The sequence below is a fragment of the Mesocricetus auratus genome, unplaced genomic scaffold (genome assembly GCF_017639785.1).
Source record: "Mesocricetus auratus isolate SY011 unplaced genomic scaffold, BCM_Maur_2.0 Super-Scaffold_100003, whole genome shotgun sequence".
NCBI classification, from domain to species: domain Eukaryota; kingdom Metazoa; phylum Chordata; class Mammalia; order Rodentia; family Cricetidae; genus Mesocricetus; species Mesocricetus auratus.
Genome location: NW_024429188.1, coordinates 80,999,201 through 81,015,990, shown reverse-complemented (window position 1 = coordinate 81,015,990; position 16,790 = coordinate 80,999,201). Strand labels below are relative to the sequence as shown.

The window sequence follows — 16,790 nt, the reverse complement described above, 5'->3', positions numbered from 1 at the left end:
CCAGGCAAGGCCAAAGGCCTCCTTTGATAATGAGGAAATCCTGTTTCACAAAACAAACTAGAGTTAGAGGGTGAAAAGAAAGAGAAGACACCTGCAAACATGGTAAGTAGGGAAAATAATGAGTTCCTTGAGGTATGAGTCCATAAGGTCCAGAAACTACTTCCTCAGCACAGTTAGTATCGATCCCTGCTGTTTACCTTCCCCCTCTTTGTAATAACACTGTTCTAGATACCGGCTAAATCCCTAAGAGTTATTGCCGTAATAGTCTCATTCTATCTCTGGAAACCCTCAAACTCTCACCCCATCCTCCACTCCCACCCAGTTGCTCACAGAATTCCATTGTTGAGCCTGTCTGCTTCCTCAACCTCTAACTCAGAAAGTTTATTTTTCTTTCTTCCTCTTACCTAGCTCCCTCCCTATAATCAGATCTCTAGATTGCCTTCCCTGTGTTTGGTTTCTTGGAGTTTCCCCAAATTCTAATAAAGTTGCCTTCAAGTTTCCTTTTGAGTCTGTTTCTAAATTATTTGATCTGTAGGACTAAAAGAACCTGAAAGAACTTTCTTACTCCCCATATTCCTCAAAAGAATCTAACCTCATTATTTGGCATCATTACCCTCCCTCTACCTTCCTCCATCATTTTTCTTCAAAAAAATACAAACACACGGGCTGTAGAGGTGGCCTAGCAATTAAGAGCACGTTCTGCTTTACCAGAGGACATAGATTAAATTCCCAGAACCCATGCAGGGGCTTACAACAACCTGTAACTCCAGCTCCAGAGGATACAATGCCTCCCTCTGGTATCCCTGGGCAACTACTTGCACTCATAAAAAACCCATTAATTTAAAAAGGCAAATACACTTCACTTTCAGATTCATCTTATTGTTTCCTTTATCTAGGGAAAATCTATCAGAAATCCTCACAGCTGGCTCCTTTGTTTACTTATGTTCTCTATTTAAATACCATCTTTTCAGAAAGGCCTTTGTTGTTCATCATCATTTTTATTTCAGCGTGTCTTACCATGTATCATATTTCTCTCCTGCCCTTCAAGAATATAAGTCCCATGAAAGTACGCAGGTCATCAACTTTGTTTTCTTTACTTTATCCTAGCACTTAGAATGGTGCCTAGTACCTTTGATGAGTAAGCAATGATCAGTGAATGATAAGCAAAGAGCTCCTGAATTGAGTGTCTCACTAGTATTTCTGGGAAAGGAAGAAAAAACTGCATGAAACATACATTTCATTCTAATCTAAATACAGATGACACTATGAGATGTTTAAGCATACACTTGATTGCTATATACTCCAGTGAAAACAAAACAAAAAACAACTATTCTTTATCAAAGCTCTCTACCCCTGTTTCTCATAGCATTATTCAAAGTATGTTACTGCCAAGGTTTTGTCTATGTTTAATACATACTTCCTCCCACTAGAATAGAAACTCATGGAGTAAGGAGCCTGGCCTGTATTGCTCATTGCTTTTATTGTCTGTGCCAAATGTGCTAATGGTGATCTGGTGAACTTTAAATAAATATGAATCAAATAAACAAATGAACCACTGAGCAAGTCTTTACATAAATTAAATTCTCTTTTTTTTAGTAACAGTGTCCCAAGGAATACAGTTTAAAATTAGGTAATTCCCCCCCACAAAATCAAGTGAGAGTTTTGATTAAGTTAGGAACATAATGACAACATGAAGTCTCTACTCATGTAAAATCTGATCACAAGTAATTATCAAAAGGCAATTGAAAAAGTATTTTCTCATAGGTGATTTGGCAAGAGAGAAAAATAAGTAACACTTATAATTTACAACATCCTCTTCTTTAGATATATGAAAAATCCAGACATCAGTCCAGCCCCAAGAGTGTTATTGTGCATTTGACAATTCTGTTAATTGACTTGACTTTTAAAATTATACAAGGCTTGTTGAAACTTGGCTTATTTTCAAAATAGATCAGATCCATAAGATTAATTAATGACATGCTCTCTCCTTTAAAGCCATCATCAAATAAAATTAAACCTTACATTTATATCAACTTTCATTTTCTATTTTTCATATATGGATTATTTCATTTAAAACTATTTTGGGAGACAGGCATTATTGACATCACTGTTTTCCATATAAGATTTCCATATAAGAAATCTGTGCTCTCCCCTCCCTAAGACAGGGTATCTCTGTGTTATCTTTGGCTATCCTGGAACTCCTTTTGTAAATCAAAGGGTAATCAGACTAAAGTCCACATCTCCAGGGAACCTAGGTAACAAGCAGGGACACATGGATCGCCCTGGGAAGGGAAATTAGATGACATCTATAGGGCAAACTGGGGGAATCGGATGGTAAGGAGGAGGGAAGGGAAGATGAAAACAGGAGGGAACAAGACAGTCTAGGCAGGGATTAATGCAGGAGAAGAGCAGTGAAAAAAGAAATCTTAATAGAGAGAGCCACTATGGGCTTAGGGAGTAACCTGGTGCTAGGCTAACTTCCAAGAATCCACAAGGAGGATCCCACCAACTAAGACTCCTAGAAGTAGTAGAAAAGATGCCTGAACTGGTATACCCCTGTAATTGGATTGATGAATACCCTAACTATTATCATAGACTCTTCATTCAGTAATTGATGGTACCAGATGCAGAGATCCACAACCAAGAACCAGGTCAAGCTCTGGTTAAGCTCAGGGAATCCAGACCAAGAGAGGAAGGAGGAAACATATGGGCAAGAGAGGTCAAGATCATAATGGAGAAATCTACAGACACAACTGAACCACGCTAGTGGAAACTCATGAACTCTAGACCTACAACTGTGGAGTTTCCAGGTGACTGAACGAGGCCCTTCATATGTAGGAGACAGTTGTGATGCTTGGACTATCAAACGGGCTCCTGGAAGAGGGACCATGATACAAACCTGGTACATGAGCTAGCTTGTTGGAGTCCACTCCCTATGGTGGAATGCTGTGTTCAATCTAAATGCATGGAAGAGGGACTTGTCCGTGTGCTCACCTTTTGTGTCAGACTGTGTTGACTCCTCAAGGGAGCCCTTATCTGTGGGGAAGAGTGGACTGGGAGTGGGCTACAGGGAGGGGAAAGAGGATGGGAGCAGGCAAGGCAGGTGGGAGGGAGAACTGTGGTTGGAATGTAAAATGAAACCAAAAAAATAAAAGTGGAAAAAGAATCTGATCTAGAGAGGAAAAATGGCATTCTATAGGTTACACACTTAACATATGTCAGAGTCAGGATTTTAACCTAATATTTAACTTACAGTTGAGTACTCATCTTAAACCTTTTGGATTCCATATTTTTTCTCACAGGGAAGTTTGGTTGTATAGGGTAAACACTTCATCCTTATTAGATGATATTTCTTGGTTTTAATACTAAAAGTCTTCTGTCCTGTGAACTCCCTGTGTCTCAAACAAGCTTGGATGATCACCAGACCAGATGGATGGGTCATCCATCCAGACCAGAGGTACAATTTCACTCACTATCCTCTCTCCTCTGCTATAGCTACATCTCAACGCAATCAAATGTCACTGAGGTTAATAATTTACTATACACATATCTGTTGCATACAGACAAAAAAAGATTTGAGGATAACAAGACAGTACACAATTTTGTTTGTGGCAAATATAGGACATGATGTAAATAAAGATTTACTCAAGACTATTTAACCCTTCTGTGATGGACAAAGTGATTTTTGGTCAGGAAGAATCAGGAAACTTGCGGTTAGAGGATTGCCTGAGTAAAGGCAGGTGAGGGGTTCTCTACATTTTGATTTCAAGTAATACTCTTGCCTTCTGCTCACCCCATAATGATGAAATTAAATATGTATAAAATGACTGGGTACATTAGCAATATTACATTAGCAAAGTGTGAAAGTGATAACAAGCCTAGCATCTTCTGTGCCTTGTGGTAGGATGACTTAGTTCTTGCCAGTTCTTTTTGTATTCAGCAATGCCCTGCGAGGTTAGTAGAAGATGATTAGAGCAGTGGGAATGAACAGATTAGCTCTGACATGATCATATCATTTGCCAGCACAGGTACCATCCTTAACTTGCTCTCATTATGGCCACCTGATGACTAAACACATGGCATTCTTTCATCCTGTTTACTTCTTTATGAAATTTACCCAACGTGTTCTCAGCCTCTGGGTGTAATTAGCAATAAGCAGGATGTGACATCCAAGTTAGTGCCTAGACCATGTCTCCGAAGGCAGGAGACTTAGAAATAGCCATGCTAATGTTTATAGATACTCAAAACAAATACAGTTTAGGAAAATGAATAATATTAAAGTCTTGAACCTTGAAGAGCGTGTAACCCACAGTTTCTTTATCCAGAGAGGAAATGACATATGTAAGAAATTCATCTCTGAAACAGCCGGTTGTTTATACTAAGAAATCTGGTGGTGCATTGGTGGTAAAAATCTAAGATTAAATCTGAGAAAAGAAACACATGATTGAAAAAAATGGGAAAAAAGTATTTGCAGTTTGGCATTTCATTATGAGTTTGATATTTCTGCCAGAGCCAGAATAAGACCCACAATGAGGCTGCTGTCACACTGACCATGAGAGTTGAGCTGATTTAATACTTTAAGGAGGTCAATACCCTCCCCATTCACTAGCAGGTAAAACCTGGTAATACTGAATTTACTACATCAGTCATCAAAATAGTTCTACTTTCATTTTGATGCTCTCCTTGACACTTTGAATTAGCGATTATCTCAAACTGACAGGCCAGGTGCCTCATTCACAAAAACTGCATTCCCACTGCCTGCATTGCTAAGGATAGAGGGTAAAACCAAAGGTTGGGATCTTGTCCTTACTCTTATTCATCTTCATACAGCAGCTATGGAGTTTCTTTTTAGCTCTCCAAAGCTCCCCACCAAATAGTAGGAAATTGAAAACTTCTTTGACCATCTGCCCTGTGGTGCTCCAGTTACTCCTCTGGCTCCAGTACCTATTTTAGATTCAATCTTTTGCTGCTGTTTGCAAGACTGAGAACTGAGAACTGTGGCCTTGTGCATGCACTATACCGCTGAGCAGTATCTCTCTCCTTTAGTGACACTTTCTTTCCTGCAGCTTTTATTATGCCCCTTCTCTAACTTTTACAAGTCCCAGCCACTGTCCTGATTGAAGGCCTTTACTCTTGCTTTCTACCCTCTGCCTTGAATATTTTTCCTGACATATCTGCATGTCTTTCAACCTTTACATTCTCAGTCATTTTTCCCTACTCTCTCTACTACTATAGTTCTGTCACTTGGGATACTCTTTATATATCCTATCACTTTTCTCTGTTTCCTGTGTCCACCTGGTTCTCGTGATCATCTAACATACAATGGGATGTTTTAGTTCTACTCCTTTAATACTTTCTCTTTCAAGAGGACTTTAAGTTTTACTGAAGTAAGGGCTGTTGTCTTTTCATAGGGGTCACTAACACCTAGAAAATGTCTTCATTCAGAGAATGTACCTGTTAAATAAAGTAGATATATAGTATGTATACATATATTATATATAATAAATACCCATATATATGCAAAACCTGGAAATGAATGGATGAGATTCATTCTGTAAGATCAACTATATAAAGTAACAATCAGCTGAGGGTTTCCTATTTCCAAGATAATAGAATGAATGAATGGCTTTAGTGCTTACACAGATGTGCATCCTTCTGCAGATAGTTTCAGGAGAGACTTGGACACTTGTGAGCTAAGAGAGGGGGAGGGGCCTGGCCCTGCCCCAACCTACTGTGCCAGACTATGTTGACTCCTCATGGTAGCCCTTACCTGTGAGGAGGGAGTAGACTTGGGGTGGACTAGGAGGGAGGTGAGGGGGTTGGGAGGAGGAGTAGGAGGAGGAGTGGGAGGGAGAACTGTGATTGGAATGTAAAATTAAATTTAAAAAAATTAAATATGGGAAAAAATGTCATCCACCATTCCATATCTACCTTAGAGGCATCCAGTCCTCATCTGAGTTACTCAGTGAAAAATAAATAAGAGGATAATACTTAGTGCCTACTTGTGGCTTAAGTTCGATTTCTTAAACTATCATAAACTGAGAATTATTGTACACCATGTCATATATATAAACACATAAAGTGCATACAAATGAAGGTAGATAGAATTGCCCTCATTTTATACAGTAGCAAACAAGACTCAAGAGAAACCGAGTAACTCGATAGAAGTCTTATGACAAGTTGTGTACAGAGATGAATTTCTATAAAATGTATCACTTCCAGCCAAAGATTCTTCTCTCACTGTGCCACACTGCTCTAGGTGGAGAAAGGGAACATAGCTTTATACAAGGTTTTTTGTTTTGTTAATTCTAACCTTAGGGTCAAAGTCATCAGTCTTGGCCTTAAGTGGCATTTGTAGGAACATTTTCAATTTCCAACTACACAATGGCTCTCTAATGACAGGAATTGAATTGCTGCCCTGCCTCGCCCCCTGTAGTACATGACAATAAATATCAATCTTTTCCCTTTGCAGACTATTGACCAAATTTGTTTGACTATATTTTATCCTATTAGCATTTCTGGAGCTTGAAGACCAAAGTACCAGGATTTCACGCTCTGTCACTTTCAGTCTGACCATTCTGACGACAGTGAAGTACATCTATTATTCCTTGTTTTAGGCGCGATAAGAGGAGCTAATGAATCCCAAGCCTATAGCACTGTACAAGCATGGTTCCAGAAACAAAAATGTTCCATCAAGGAGAAAATGAGTGGGGCAAACCAGGGATCCTTGAGATCTATTAAAAATTGTTTCTATATTTCTTATAGCTACTTTATGATGAAAATAATCTATTATTCATTTGATAAATATTGATAGAAGAGAATAGTCAGGTCCTGTGACTAGTGAATATAACAAAGAGGACAATAATGTTTATGTGGTATGGGAAAGAAGCATGCAATTCAACAAATGGCAACACAATGTGGCAAACACCATGGTGGGAGAAAGAGGAAAACACAGAGAGCATACAGACTTTTCCCACTGCTACATTTTCTGGAGGATACAGAAGAGACTTTTCCTAAAGAGGCAAAGTCTTACTCAATTGATTCTGATTTCATCAACCAAATAGCTTTATATCAGTCACTTGCAACACACAGTGGTGGACATTATTCATTCATATGTTTACTTCAAAACGGCATCAGCTTACATCATGACCATTACAGTGAACAGCAATGACCAGGATTCTGTCCCATACATCTTGGTGGCTCTATGGCATATGCTTTAAAAGCACAAAAATTCCCAACACTAGCTGACAAAACTATAATTTGAACTTAGTCACAAGGCAGGAGTCAAGATAAAATCTAAAATCTTGAATTCTAAGAGAAAAAAACATAAAATTCTCCCTGTAGAGTGGTTTGTAAGCTACAGGGCAGTGAGTAAGGTGGGATTAGAACTGTAGTATAAGCCCCTCTAGCAACATGGCAAAATTTGGAAAGCTGACCATTGGAAGAATTAAAAAGAACAAGTAATGAAATAAGAGGGTTTCACCATCTTCACTATTCAGCTACATGAGAGAGAAGATATACTGGTACACAGGGGATCTTAGTCTGGAACTAGTATCAAAGTCGAATGAAACATTGAATTCCCATCAGAATCACATGGGAATATTAAAAGACACACATACCTAGGCTGAAATCCCAACGATTCTGATGTAATTAATCTGGAGCAAGTCCCAGACCCTGGAATACTAGTGAAGCTTCCAAGATGATTTCAACATGCAGTCAGATGTTAGTATGCTTTTTTTTCTGATCTTAATCATAAGCAGGCAGCCTAATTTTGTCCCTGTTAGTCAGTGGCTCTCAAGGCATGGTATCCAAAAACAAACAAAAAAAATAGAAACAGCAATCAAGGGTCTATTAGACACCCACCTCTTGGGACCTCCATTTCAGATCTACTGAAGCAAACACTGTAGGGATGAAGACTAGCAAACTGATTAAACAGGCTGTCTAGGTGGTAACCACTGGATTTGACCAGCCATGACATGCAATGAACCTATCTACTCTGCAATAAAGAACTACTACAGGTACTCTGGCTTGTGGCAGGAAACAAGAGAATAATGGTAAACTTAAGAATGGGTATCATTAAAGCTAATATCAACTTATAAATGAGTACATACCATGTTGTTCTTTCTAGGTGTGGGTTGCCTCCCTCAGGATGATTTTTTTCTTCTATTTCCATCTATTTACCTATAAATTTCATATGGTTATTTTTTAACCACTGTGTAATACTCCAAAACGTTAAGGGTAATCATGCTACAATCCACAGACTCAAAGTGGCTAAGTAACAAGGAGGGTTCAAGGGGTGTGGTTTGAAGGAATATGGACCATGCGACTGTGGAATAGACAAGCAGTTGAAGGTTTTAAGCGTTGCTTAATGAGTCTTCACTGTGGGAAGATGGAAGACACTGGTGCTAAGTATGATTTAAATTGAGTATGCCTAGCTCAAGAGGTTTCAGAGGAGAAGATTTTTAGTAGGTTGCCTTTTTTTTGCCCTTGTCTGCAGAGTCTGCCTGAGTCTAAAGTGAAGAATTTTGCATTAATTCCATTGGCAGAGAAAATCTCAAAACAGCTTAATATAGACTCTGTTGATTGGTTATTAATGGTAACTCTAATAAAGATTTATAATAAAAAAGTGCCAAACAGAGCAGGATAAATTATAAATGTAAAAAAATGAGAAAAGGGGCACTAGGAAGTGGAATGGAGCTAAGTCCTGTATTCAAATGGGTAAGCAGATTGAGAAATGGAATAAAGGGAGTAGTGACCTCAGAGAAAGATCCACCCAGCTAAATTCCAACTTGTAAAAATGAATGAAACAATCGCTTAGAGTCCAGTGTGGTAGCACATGCCTTTAATCCCAGCACCAGGCAGGCAGAGGCTGGCAGATCTCTGAGTTTGAGGCCAGGCTGGTCTACAGAACAAGTTCCAGAACAGTCAAGCTTAGGCAGTGAAAGTAAGCACTGAAAATAGAAAACTAATAAAGATATAATTTAAAAATCTCTGAGTTCAAGGCGAGCCTAGTCTACAGATTCAATTTCAGGACAGCCAAGTTTAGGAAGTAAAGGAACAGAAAGTTGGTGAAGAAATAATTGAATGAGGGAGCCATGTTCCAGTCCCAGTAAGCGGCAGAACTTGGCACTTTTGGTCACATGGGTCTTTTGTTAAATATAGAAGGAACTACGGAATCTTCCATGATGACTAACGAACATCATTGAGGTCAATCATGTGTCAATAGTGTCCCTGAATGGAGGACTAGAAAGGACATTGTGTGAAGCTGTGACATTGAAGCCTGGATTGCCTTGGAGATCCCCAAGATGTTGGAGATGTCAAAGTCATGAGATACCTGCTAAGGAAAACTGCTAACAGGGAGTGAACCAGCCCAAGTGAGAGGTGTGTTGTCAACAGAGCTGAAACTAGTTGAAGATCTGAAGAGCATTTTTTATATCATACATGAAGATGCATAATTTGGAGTGTAGCCAGCTGGTTTTTGGTTTTACTTTGGTCTAGTATTTCCTCACTCTACTCCCTTCACCATATTTTGCAATGGTAATGTATATCTTGTGCCATTATGCGTTGGAAGTATGTGATCTGCTTTTCTATTTTAATTTTCAGTGAATTACAGTTAAGAGATTACATGAACCTTAGAAGACATTTGAACTCTAGAGCTTTAAATAAGTTAAAGACAGTTATAGACTATGGGGACTTTTGAGGTTGGACTAAATACAATTTTGCATTATGATATGGCTACAAGTCTTTCGGGGCCAGAGAATGGAATGAGATTATTTGAAAGAAAATTTCCCCCAAAGGGAGTGGTGCTATTAGGAGGTGTGGCTTTGCTGGAGTGAGTGTGTCTTTGTTGGAGTAGGTGTGGCCTAGTTGGAGGAAGTATAATACTATGGGTGTGGGATTTGAGGTCTCATATATTCTCAAGCCACACCCGTTATCTGAGACCACTTCTTTTTGCCTATAAGTCAAGATGTAGGACTCTAAGCTACTTCTCCAGCACTAGTCAGCCTACACACCACTATGTCACACCATGATAATAATGGACTAAACCTCTGAAAATGTAAGCCTCTCAAATTAAATGTTATGAGTTGCCATGGTCATGGTGTTGTTTCACAACAATAGAAACCTTAACTAAGATGGGGAGTTGAATGAATCTCCCTGAGAAGGTAAAGTAGAGAAGATATTGAGCATGGACTGGGGGCAGGGAGAGACGGGAACAGGAAAGATCAGATGTGGGGAGAATGGAGGGAGAGAGTACTGGGAGAGACAACTGGAATTGGGTGGAATCTTGGGGATAAGTCAGGAATCTAGTGCAATGAAAACCTCCAGGAATCTGTGAGGTACTACGACTCCTAGTAATGTGGGATACAGATCCTGACCTGGCCATCTCCTGTAACCAGGCAAGACTTGCAGTGAAGGGACTAGGACTCCAACCCAACCACAAACCTTTCAAACTACAATTTGTCTGACCTCCAAGATGTACTGGAGTAAAGGTAATGCAGAAACGGGAATGATCAACCAATGATTTGTGACCCTTGTTATGAGAGGGGGGGCTACTTGTGACACTGCCTAGATGTCCAGAAACCAGAGGCTAGATTGATAAGAGACCTAGGATAGAACCAAACATGACTAACAGGAGCCTAGCATAATCATCAGAGAGGGAGGCTTCATCCAGCAACTGATGGAAACCGATGCAGAGACCCATAGCCAAACATCAGCTGGGGCTCAGGGAATCTTTTTTTTATCATTTTTTATTTTATTTTTAAATAGCTTGTTTTACATGTCAATCCCAGTTCCCTCTCCCTCCCCTCCTCCCGCACTCCCCTTCTCCCCCTCCCTCCCACCCTATTGCCAAATCCTTCCACATAGGGGATATCTAGAGTCTGTCATTTTACTCTTGGTAGGGTCCAGGCACTCCCCTAAGAGTCCAGGCTGAGAGAGCATCTCTCTTTGTGCTATAGGCACACGAAGATAGTTTGTATACCAGGGATAGATACTGATCCACAGCTCAGGGCCCCATAGGTTGCCCAGGCCTTCTCACTGACAGTCACATTTGGGGGGGTCCCGATCAGTCCCATGCTGGCCTCCCCACTGTCGGTCTGGGGTCCAAGAGCTCTCCCCTGTTCAGATCAGCTGTCTCTGCTGGTTTTGCCATCCCATTCTTTGCCAATTTGCACATTACTCCTCTCTCTCTGTCACTGGGTTCCTTGGGTTTAGTTCAGAGATTAATTGTGTGTTTGCCTCTGCTTCCATCAGTCACTGGATGAAGGCTCCTGGATGGTTATAGACATCAAGTTCATTATCAGGAATGGGCATTCGAGGTGGTCCCTCCACTATTGCTTACCTTGCCAATTGGTGTTATCCCTTTAGATCACTTGAGGTCACTCTGGTGCCTGATCTGTCTTTGATCCTATGATTCCCTCTTCCCCCTATTCTACCCCCACCCCCTCAACTTCCTGTTCCCCCATGACCAACTCTCTTCCTCTTCACCCCCTCTCTTCTTCCCAGGTTCCACTCCCCCCCACCACTTGCGGTGTTCCCCATCCATTCAGAGGATCTTGTCTCCATCCTCTTCTCTTGGGTACTATGCATATATGCATATCTTTTAGGTTCTTTCCTGTTTCCCAGACTCTCTATCTGTGGAAGTGCAGACTGGCACTATCCTGATCCATGTCTAAAATCCATATATGAGTGAGTACATACCATGCTTGTCTTTTTGTGACTGGGTTACCTCACTCAGGATGGTTTCTTCCAGTGCTATCCATTTCCCTGTGAATTTCAAGATTCCATTGTTTTTTTTTCTGCTGAGTAATACTCCATTGTGTAAATGTACCACATTTTCTCTATCCACTCTTCAGATGAGGGGCATCTAGGTTGCTTCCAGGTTCTGGCTATTACAAACAATGCTGCTATGAACATAGTGGAGCAGATGCCCTTGTTGTATGAACCTGCCTCATTTGGATAAATGCCTAAGAGTGGAATTGCTTGGTCTAGTGGTAGATTAATTCCCATTTTCCTGAGGAATCTCCATACTGATTTCCAAAGAGGCTGTATGAGTCGGCACTCCCACCAGCAGTGGAGGAGTGTTCCTCTCTCTCCACATCCTATCCAGCATAAATTGTCTTCGGTGTCTTTGATTCTAGCCATTCTTACAGGAGTAAGATGGTATCTCAGAGTTGTTTTGATTTGCATTTCCCTGATGGCTAAGGATGTTGAGCACTTTCTTAAGTGTCTCTTGGCCATTTTAGCCTCCTCTACTGAGAATTCTCTATTTAGCTCTGTACCCCACCTTTTAAGTGGATCCTTTGGTGTTTTGGAGACTTGTTTCTTGAGTTCTTTGTAAATTTTGGAGATTAGCCCTCTGTCAGATGTAGGGTTAGTGAATATCTTTTCCCATTCTGTGGACTGCCTTTTTGTCTTTTTGACTGTGTCCTTTGCCTTACAGAAGCTTTTTAGTTTCAGAAGGTCCCATTTGTTAATTGTTGATCTCAGTGCCTGTGCCACTGGTGTTATGTTTAGGAAGTGGTCTCCTGTACCAACTCGTTGAAGAGTATCTCCCACTTTCTCTTCTAAAAGTTTCAGTGTGGCTGGATTTATGTTGAGATCTTTGATCCATTTGGACTTAAGTTTTGTACAAGGCGATAAACATGGATCTATCTGCAGTCTTCTGCATACCAGTACCCAGTTATGCCAGCACCATTTGTTGAAGATGCTTTCTTTTTTCCATTGTACAGTTTTAGCTTCTTTGTCAAAAATCAAGTGTTCATAGGTGTGTGGGTTAAAATTGGGGCTTTCGATTCGGTTCCATTGGTCTACCTGCCTATTTTTGTGCCAATACCAAGCTGTTTTCAGGACTATAGCTCTATAATAGAGCTTGAAGTCAGGTATGGTGATGCCTCCTGAAGTTCCTTTATTGTATAGGGATATTTTGGCTATCCTGGGCCTTTTGTTTTTCCATATAAAGTTGATTAATGTTCTTTCCAGGTCCTTGAAGAATTGTGATGGAATTTTGATAGGGATTGCATTGAATCTATAGACTGCTTTTGGCAAGATTGCCATTTTTATTATGTTGATCCTACCAATCCAAGAGCATGGGAGATCTTTCCATTTTCTGGTATCTTCTTTAATTTCTTTCTTAAAAGACACAAAGATCTTGATATACAGGTCCTTCACTTCCTTGGTTAACATTATCCCCAGATATTTGATGCTGTTTTTGGCTATTGTAAAAGGTGATGTTTCTCTGATTTCTTTATCAGTCACTTCATCATCTGTATATAATAGGGCCACTGATTTTCTTGAGTTTACCTTGTGTCCTGCCACATTGCTGAAGGTGTTTATCAGCTCTAGGAGTAACCTTGCGGAGTTTTTTGGGTCACTTATGTAAACTATCATATCATCTGCAAATAGTGAAAGTTTGACTTCTTCTTTTCCTATTTGTATCCCCTTTATCTCCTTTTGTTGTCTTATTGCTGTAGCTATAACTTCAAGTACAATATTGAAGAGATATGGAGAGAGTGGACAGCCTTGTCTTGTTCCTGATTTTAGAGGAATTGCTTTGAGTTTCTCTCCATTTAGTTTGATGTTAGCTGTTGGTATACTGTATATTGCTTTTATTATATTCAGGTACGTTCCTGTTATCCCTGATCTCTCTAGGACCTTTATCATGAAGGTGTGCTGGATTTTGTCAAAGGCTTTTTCAGCATCTAGTGAGATGATCAGGTGGTTTTTCTTTCGCAGATTGTTAATATGGTGGATTACATTGATAGATTTTCTAATGTTGAACCATCCCTGCATTCCTGGAATGAAGCCTACTTGATCATGGTGGATGATTTTTCTGATGTGTTCTTGAATCCGGTTTGCGAGTATTTTTTATTGAGTATTTTTGCATCAATGTTCATGAGGGAAATTGGTCTATAGTTCTCTTTCTTAGTTGTGTCTTTGTGTGGCTTGGGTATAAAGGTAATTGTAGCCTCGTAGAAAGAGTCTGGCAGTAAGCCTCCTGCTTCTATTGTGTGGAATACTTTGAGGATTATTGGAATTAGCTCTTCTTTGAATTTCTGGTAGAATTCTGCACTGAAGCCATCTGGGCCTGGGCTTTTTTTGTTTGCGAGACTTTTTATGACTGCTTCTATTTCATTAGGAGTTATAGGTCTGTTTACATTGTTTATCTGTTCTTGATGTAGTTTTGGCAAGTGATATCTATCCAGGAAATTGTCCATTTCCTTTAGATTTTCAAATTGTGTGGAGTACAGGTTTTCAAAGTATGCCCTGATGATTCTCTTGATTTCCTCAGAGTCTGTTGTTATGTCCCCTTTTTCATCCCTGATTTTGTTAATTAGCATGCTCTCTCTCTGTCTTTTGGTTAGTTTGGACAGAGGTTTGTCTATTTTGTTGATTTTTCTCAAAGAACCAACTCTTTGTTTCATTGATTCTTCTCAGTGTTTTCCTGGTTTCTACTTGATTGATTTCAGCCCTCAATTTAATTATTTCCTGACGTCTGCTCCTCCTGGGGGAGTTTGCTTCTTTTTTGTTCTAGAACATTCAGCTGTGCTATTAATTCTCTAGTATGACTGTTCTCCAGTTTTTTCATGTGGGCACTTAGTGCTATAAACTTTCCTCTCAGCACTGCTTTCAGAGTGTCCCATAAGTTTGTGTATGTTGTGTCTTCATTCTCATTGAAATCGAGGAAGCCTTTAATTTCTTTTTTTATTTGTTCCTTTACCCAGGGATGGTGCAATTGTGCATTGTTCAATCTCCATGAGTTTGTAGGGTTTCTGCGATTTGTGTTATTGTTGAATTCTAATGTTAATGCATGGTGGTCTGATAAGATGCAGGGGGGTTATTCCAATTTTTTTGTATTTGTGGAGATTTGCTATGTTTCCTATTATGTGGTCAATTTTAGAGAAGGTTCCATGTGGTGCCGAGAAGAAGGCATATCCCTTTGTATTTGGGTGGAGTGTTCTATAGATGTCTGTTAAACCCAGTTGGGCCATAACTTCTATTAGTTCTTTTGTTTCTTTGTTAAGTTTCTGTCTGGAGGTCCTGTCTAGCGATGAGAGAGGAGTGTTGAAGTCTCCTACTATTAGTGAGTGAGATTTTATGTGCATTTTGAGCTTTAGTAATGTTTCTTTCACGAATGTAGGTGCCTTGGTATTTGGGGCGTAGATATTTAAAATTGAGACTTCGTTTTGATGTATTTTTCCTTTGATGATTATGAAGTGCCCTTCTTCATCTCTTTTGATTGATTTTAATTTGAAGTCTAATTTGTTAGATATTAGGATTGCTATGCCCGCTTGTTTCTTGGGACCGTTTGATTGGAAGATCTTTTCCCAACCCTTTACTTTGAGATAACGTCTGTCTTTGATGTTGAGATGTGTTTCTTGTATACAGCAGAGGGAAGGGTTCTGTCTTCGTATCCATTCTGCTAGTCTGTGTCTTTTTATAGGCAAGTTGAGGCCGTTGACATTGAGGGATATTAATGACCACTGATGGGTGATCCTTGTTTGCGCTTGATTTATTGTTAGTGAAGTTATTTTGTGTAGTTTCTCTTCCCTTTTTCTTTTGGTGTTTTGTAAAGTGTGATTATATATTGCCTGTGTCTTTGTGAATATAGTTATCTTCCTTGGCTCTAGGTTTTCCTTCTAGCATTTTCTGTAGAGCTGGATTCATGGATACGTATTGTTTAAATCTGGCTTTGTCATGGAATATTTTGTTTTCTCCATCTATGGTAATTGAGAGCTTTGCTGGATATAGTAGTCTGGGCTGGCATCCTTGTTCCCTTAGCGTTTGTAGGACATCTGTCCATGATCTTCTGGCTTTCATCGTTTCCATTGAGAAGTCAGGTGTAATTCGGATAGGTCTGCCTTTGTATGTTACTTGCCCTTTTTCTTTAGCTGCTCTTAATATTTTCTCTTTACTCTGTAGGTTTGATGTTTTGATTATTATATGGCGAGGTGACTTCTTTTTCTGGTCAAGCCTATTTGGTGTTCTGTAAGATTCTTGTACTTTCATAGGCATATCTTTCTTTAGGTTAGGGAAGTTTTCTTCTATGATTTTGTTGAATATGTTTTCTGTACCTTTAAGTTGAATTTCTTCACCTTCTTCTATACCTATTATTCTCAGGTTTGGCTTCTTCACGGTGTCCCATATTTCCTGGATATTTTGTGTTAAGGATTTGTTGGTTTTGAGATTTTCTTTGGTTGACGACTCTATATCCTCTAATGAGTCTTCAACACCTGAGATTCTCTCTTCTATCTCTTGTATTCTATTGGTGATACTTGCATCTGTAGTTCCAGATCGTTTACCGAGCTTTTCTATTTCCAGCATCCCTTCATTCTGTGTTTTCTTTATTGTTTCTATTTCAGCTTTCAATCCTTCAACTGTTTGAGTTGTTTCCTTAATTTTTTTGGTTGTTTTTTCTTGGTGCTCTTTAGATTCTTTGAGAGATTTGTTTATTTCTTGAATTTTTCCCCCATTTCATGGATTTTTTTGTTTGTTTTTTCTTCTATTTCTTTAAGGGATTTCCTGGTTTCTTCTTTGAGGGTCTCCATCATCTTCATGAAATAATTTTTAAGGTCTGTCTCCTCTTCTTCGTCTATGTAGTGCTTTTCGGGTCTTGCTGGTGTTGGATCCCTGGATTCTGGTGGGGTCGTGTTGGTGTTTCTATTGCTGAGTGATCTCTTATTCTGTCTTCTTCCCATCTCTTCTTCCAGTGGGTGCTGGTGGGGTCTTTCCGTCTCCACTGGTCTCCTTCCTTCCTACAGCTGAAGCTGGGGATGCTGAAGCTGGACTCA

At 39.6% G+C, this 16,790-nt stretch overlaps 1 protein-coding gene across 1 annotated transcript in view; it reads right to left on the bottom strand.

The window, feature by feature from the left end:
- Rtl4 (retrotransposon Gag like 4) overlaps positions 1-16,790 on the bottom strand; it is a 371,546-nt gene that overhangs the window by 298,480 nt on the left and 56,276 nt on the right. The gene's annotated exons all lie outside the window — the stretch shown is intronic.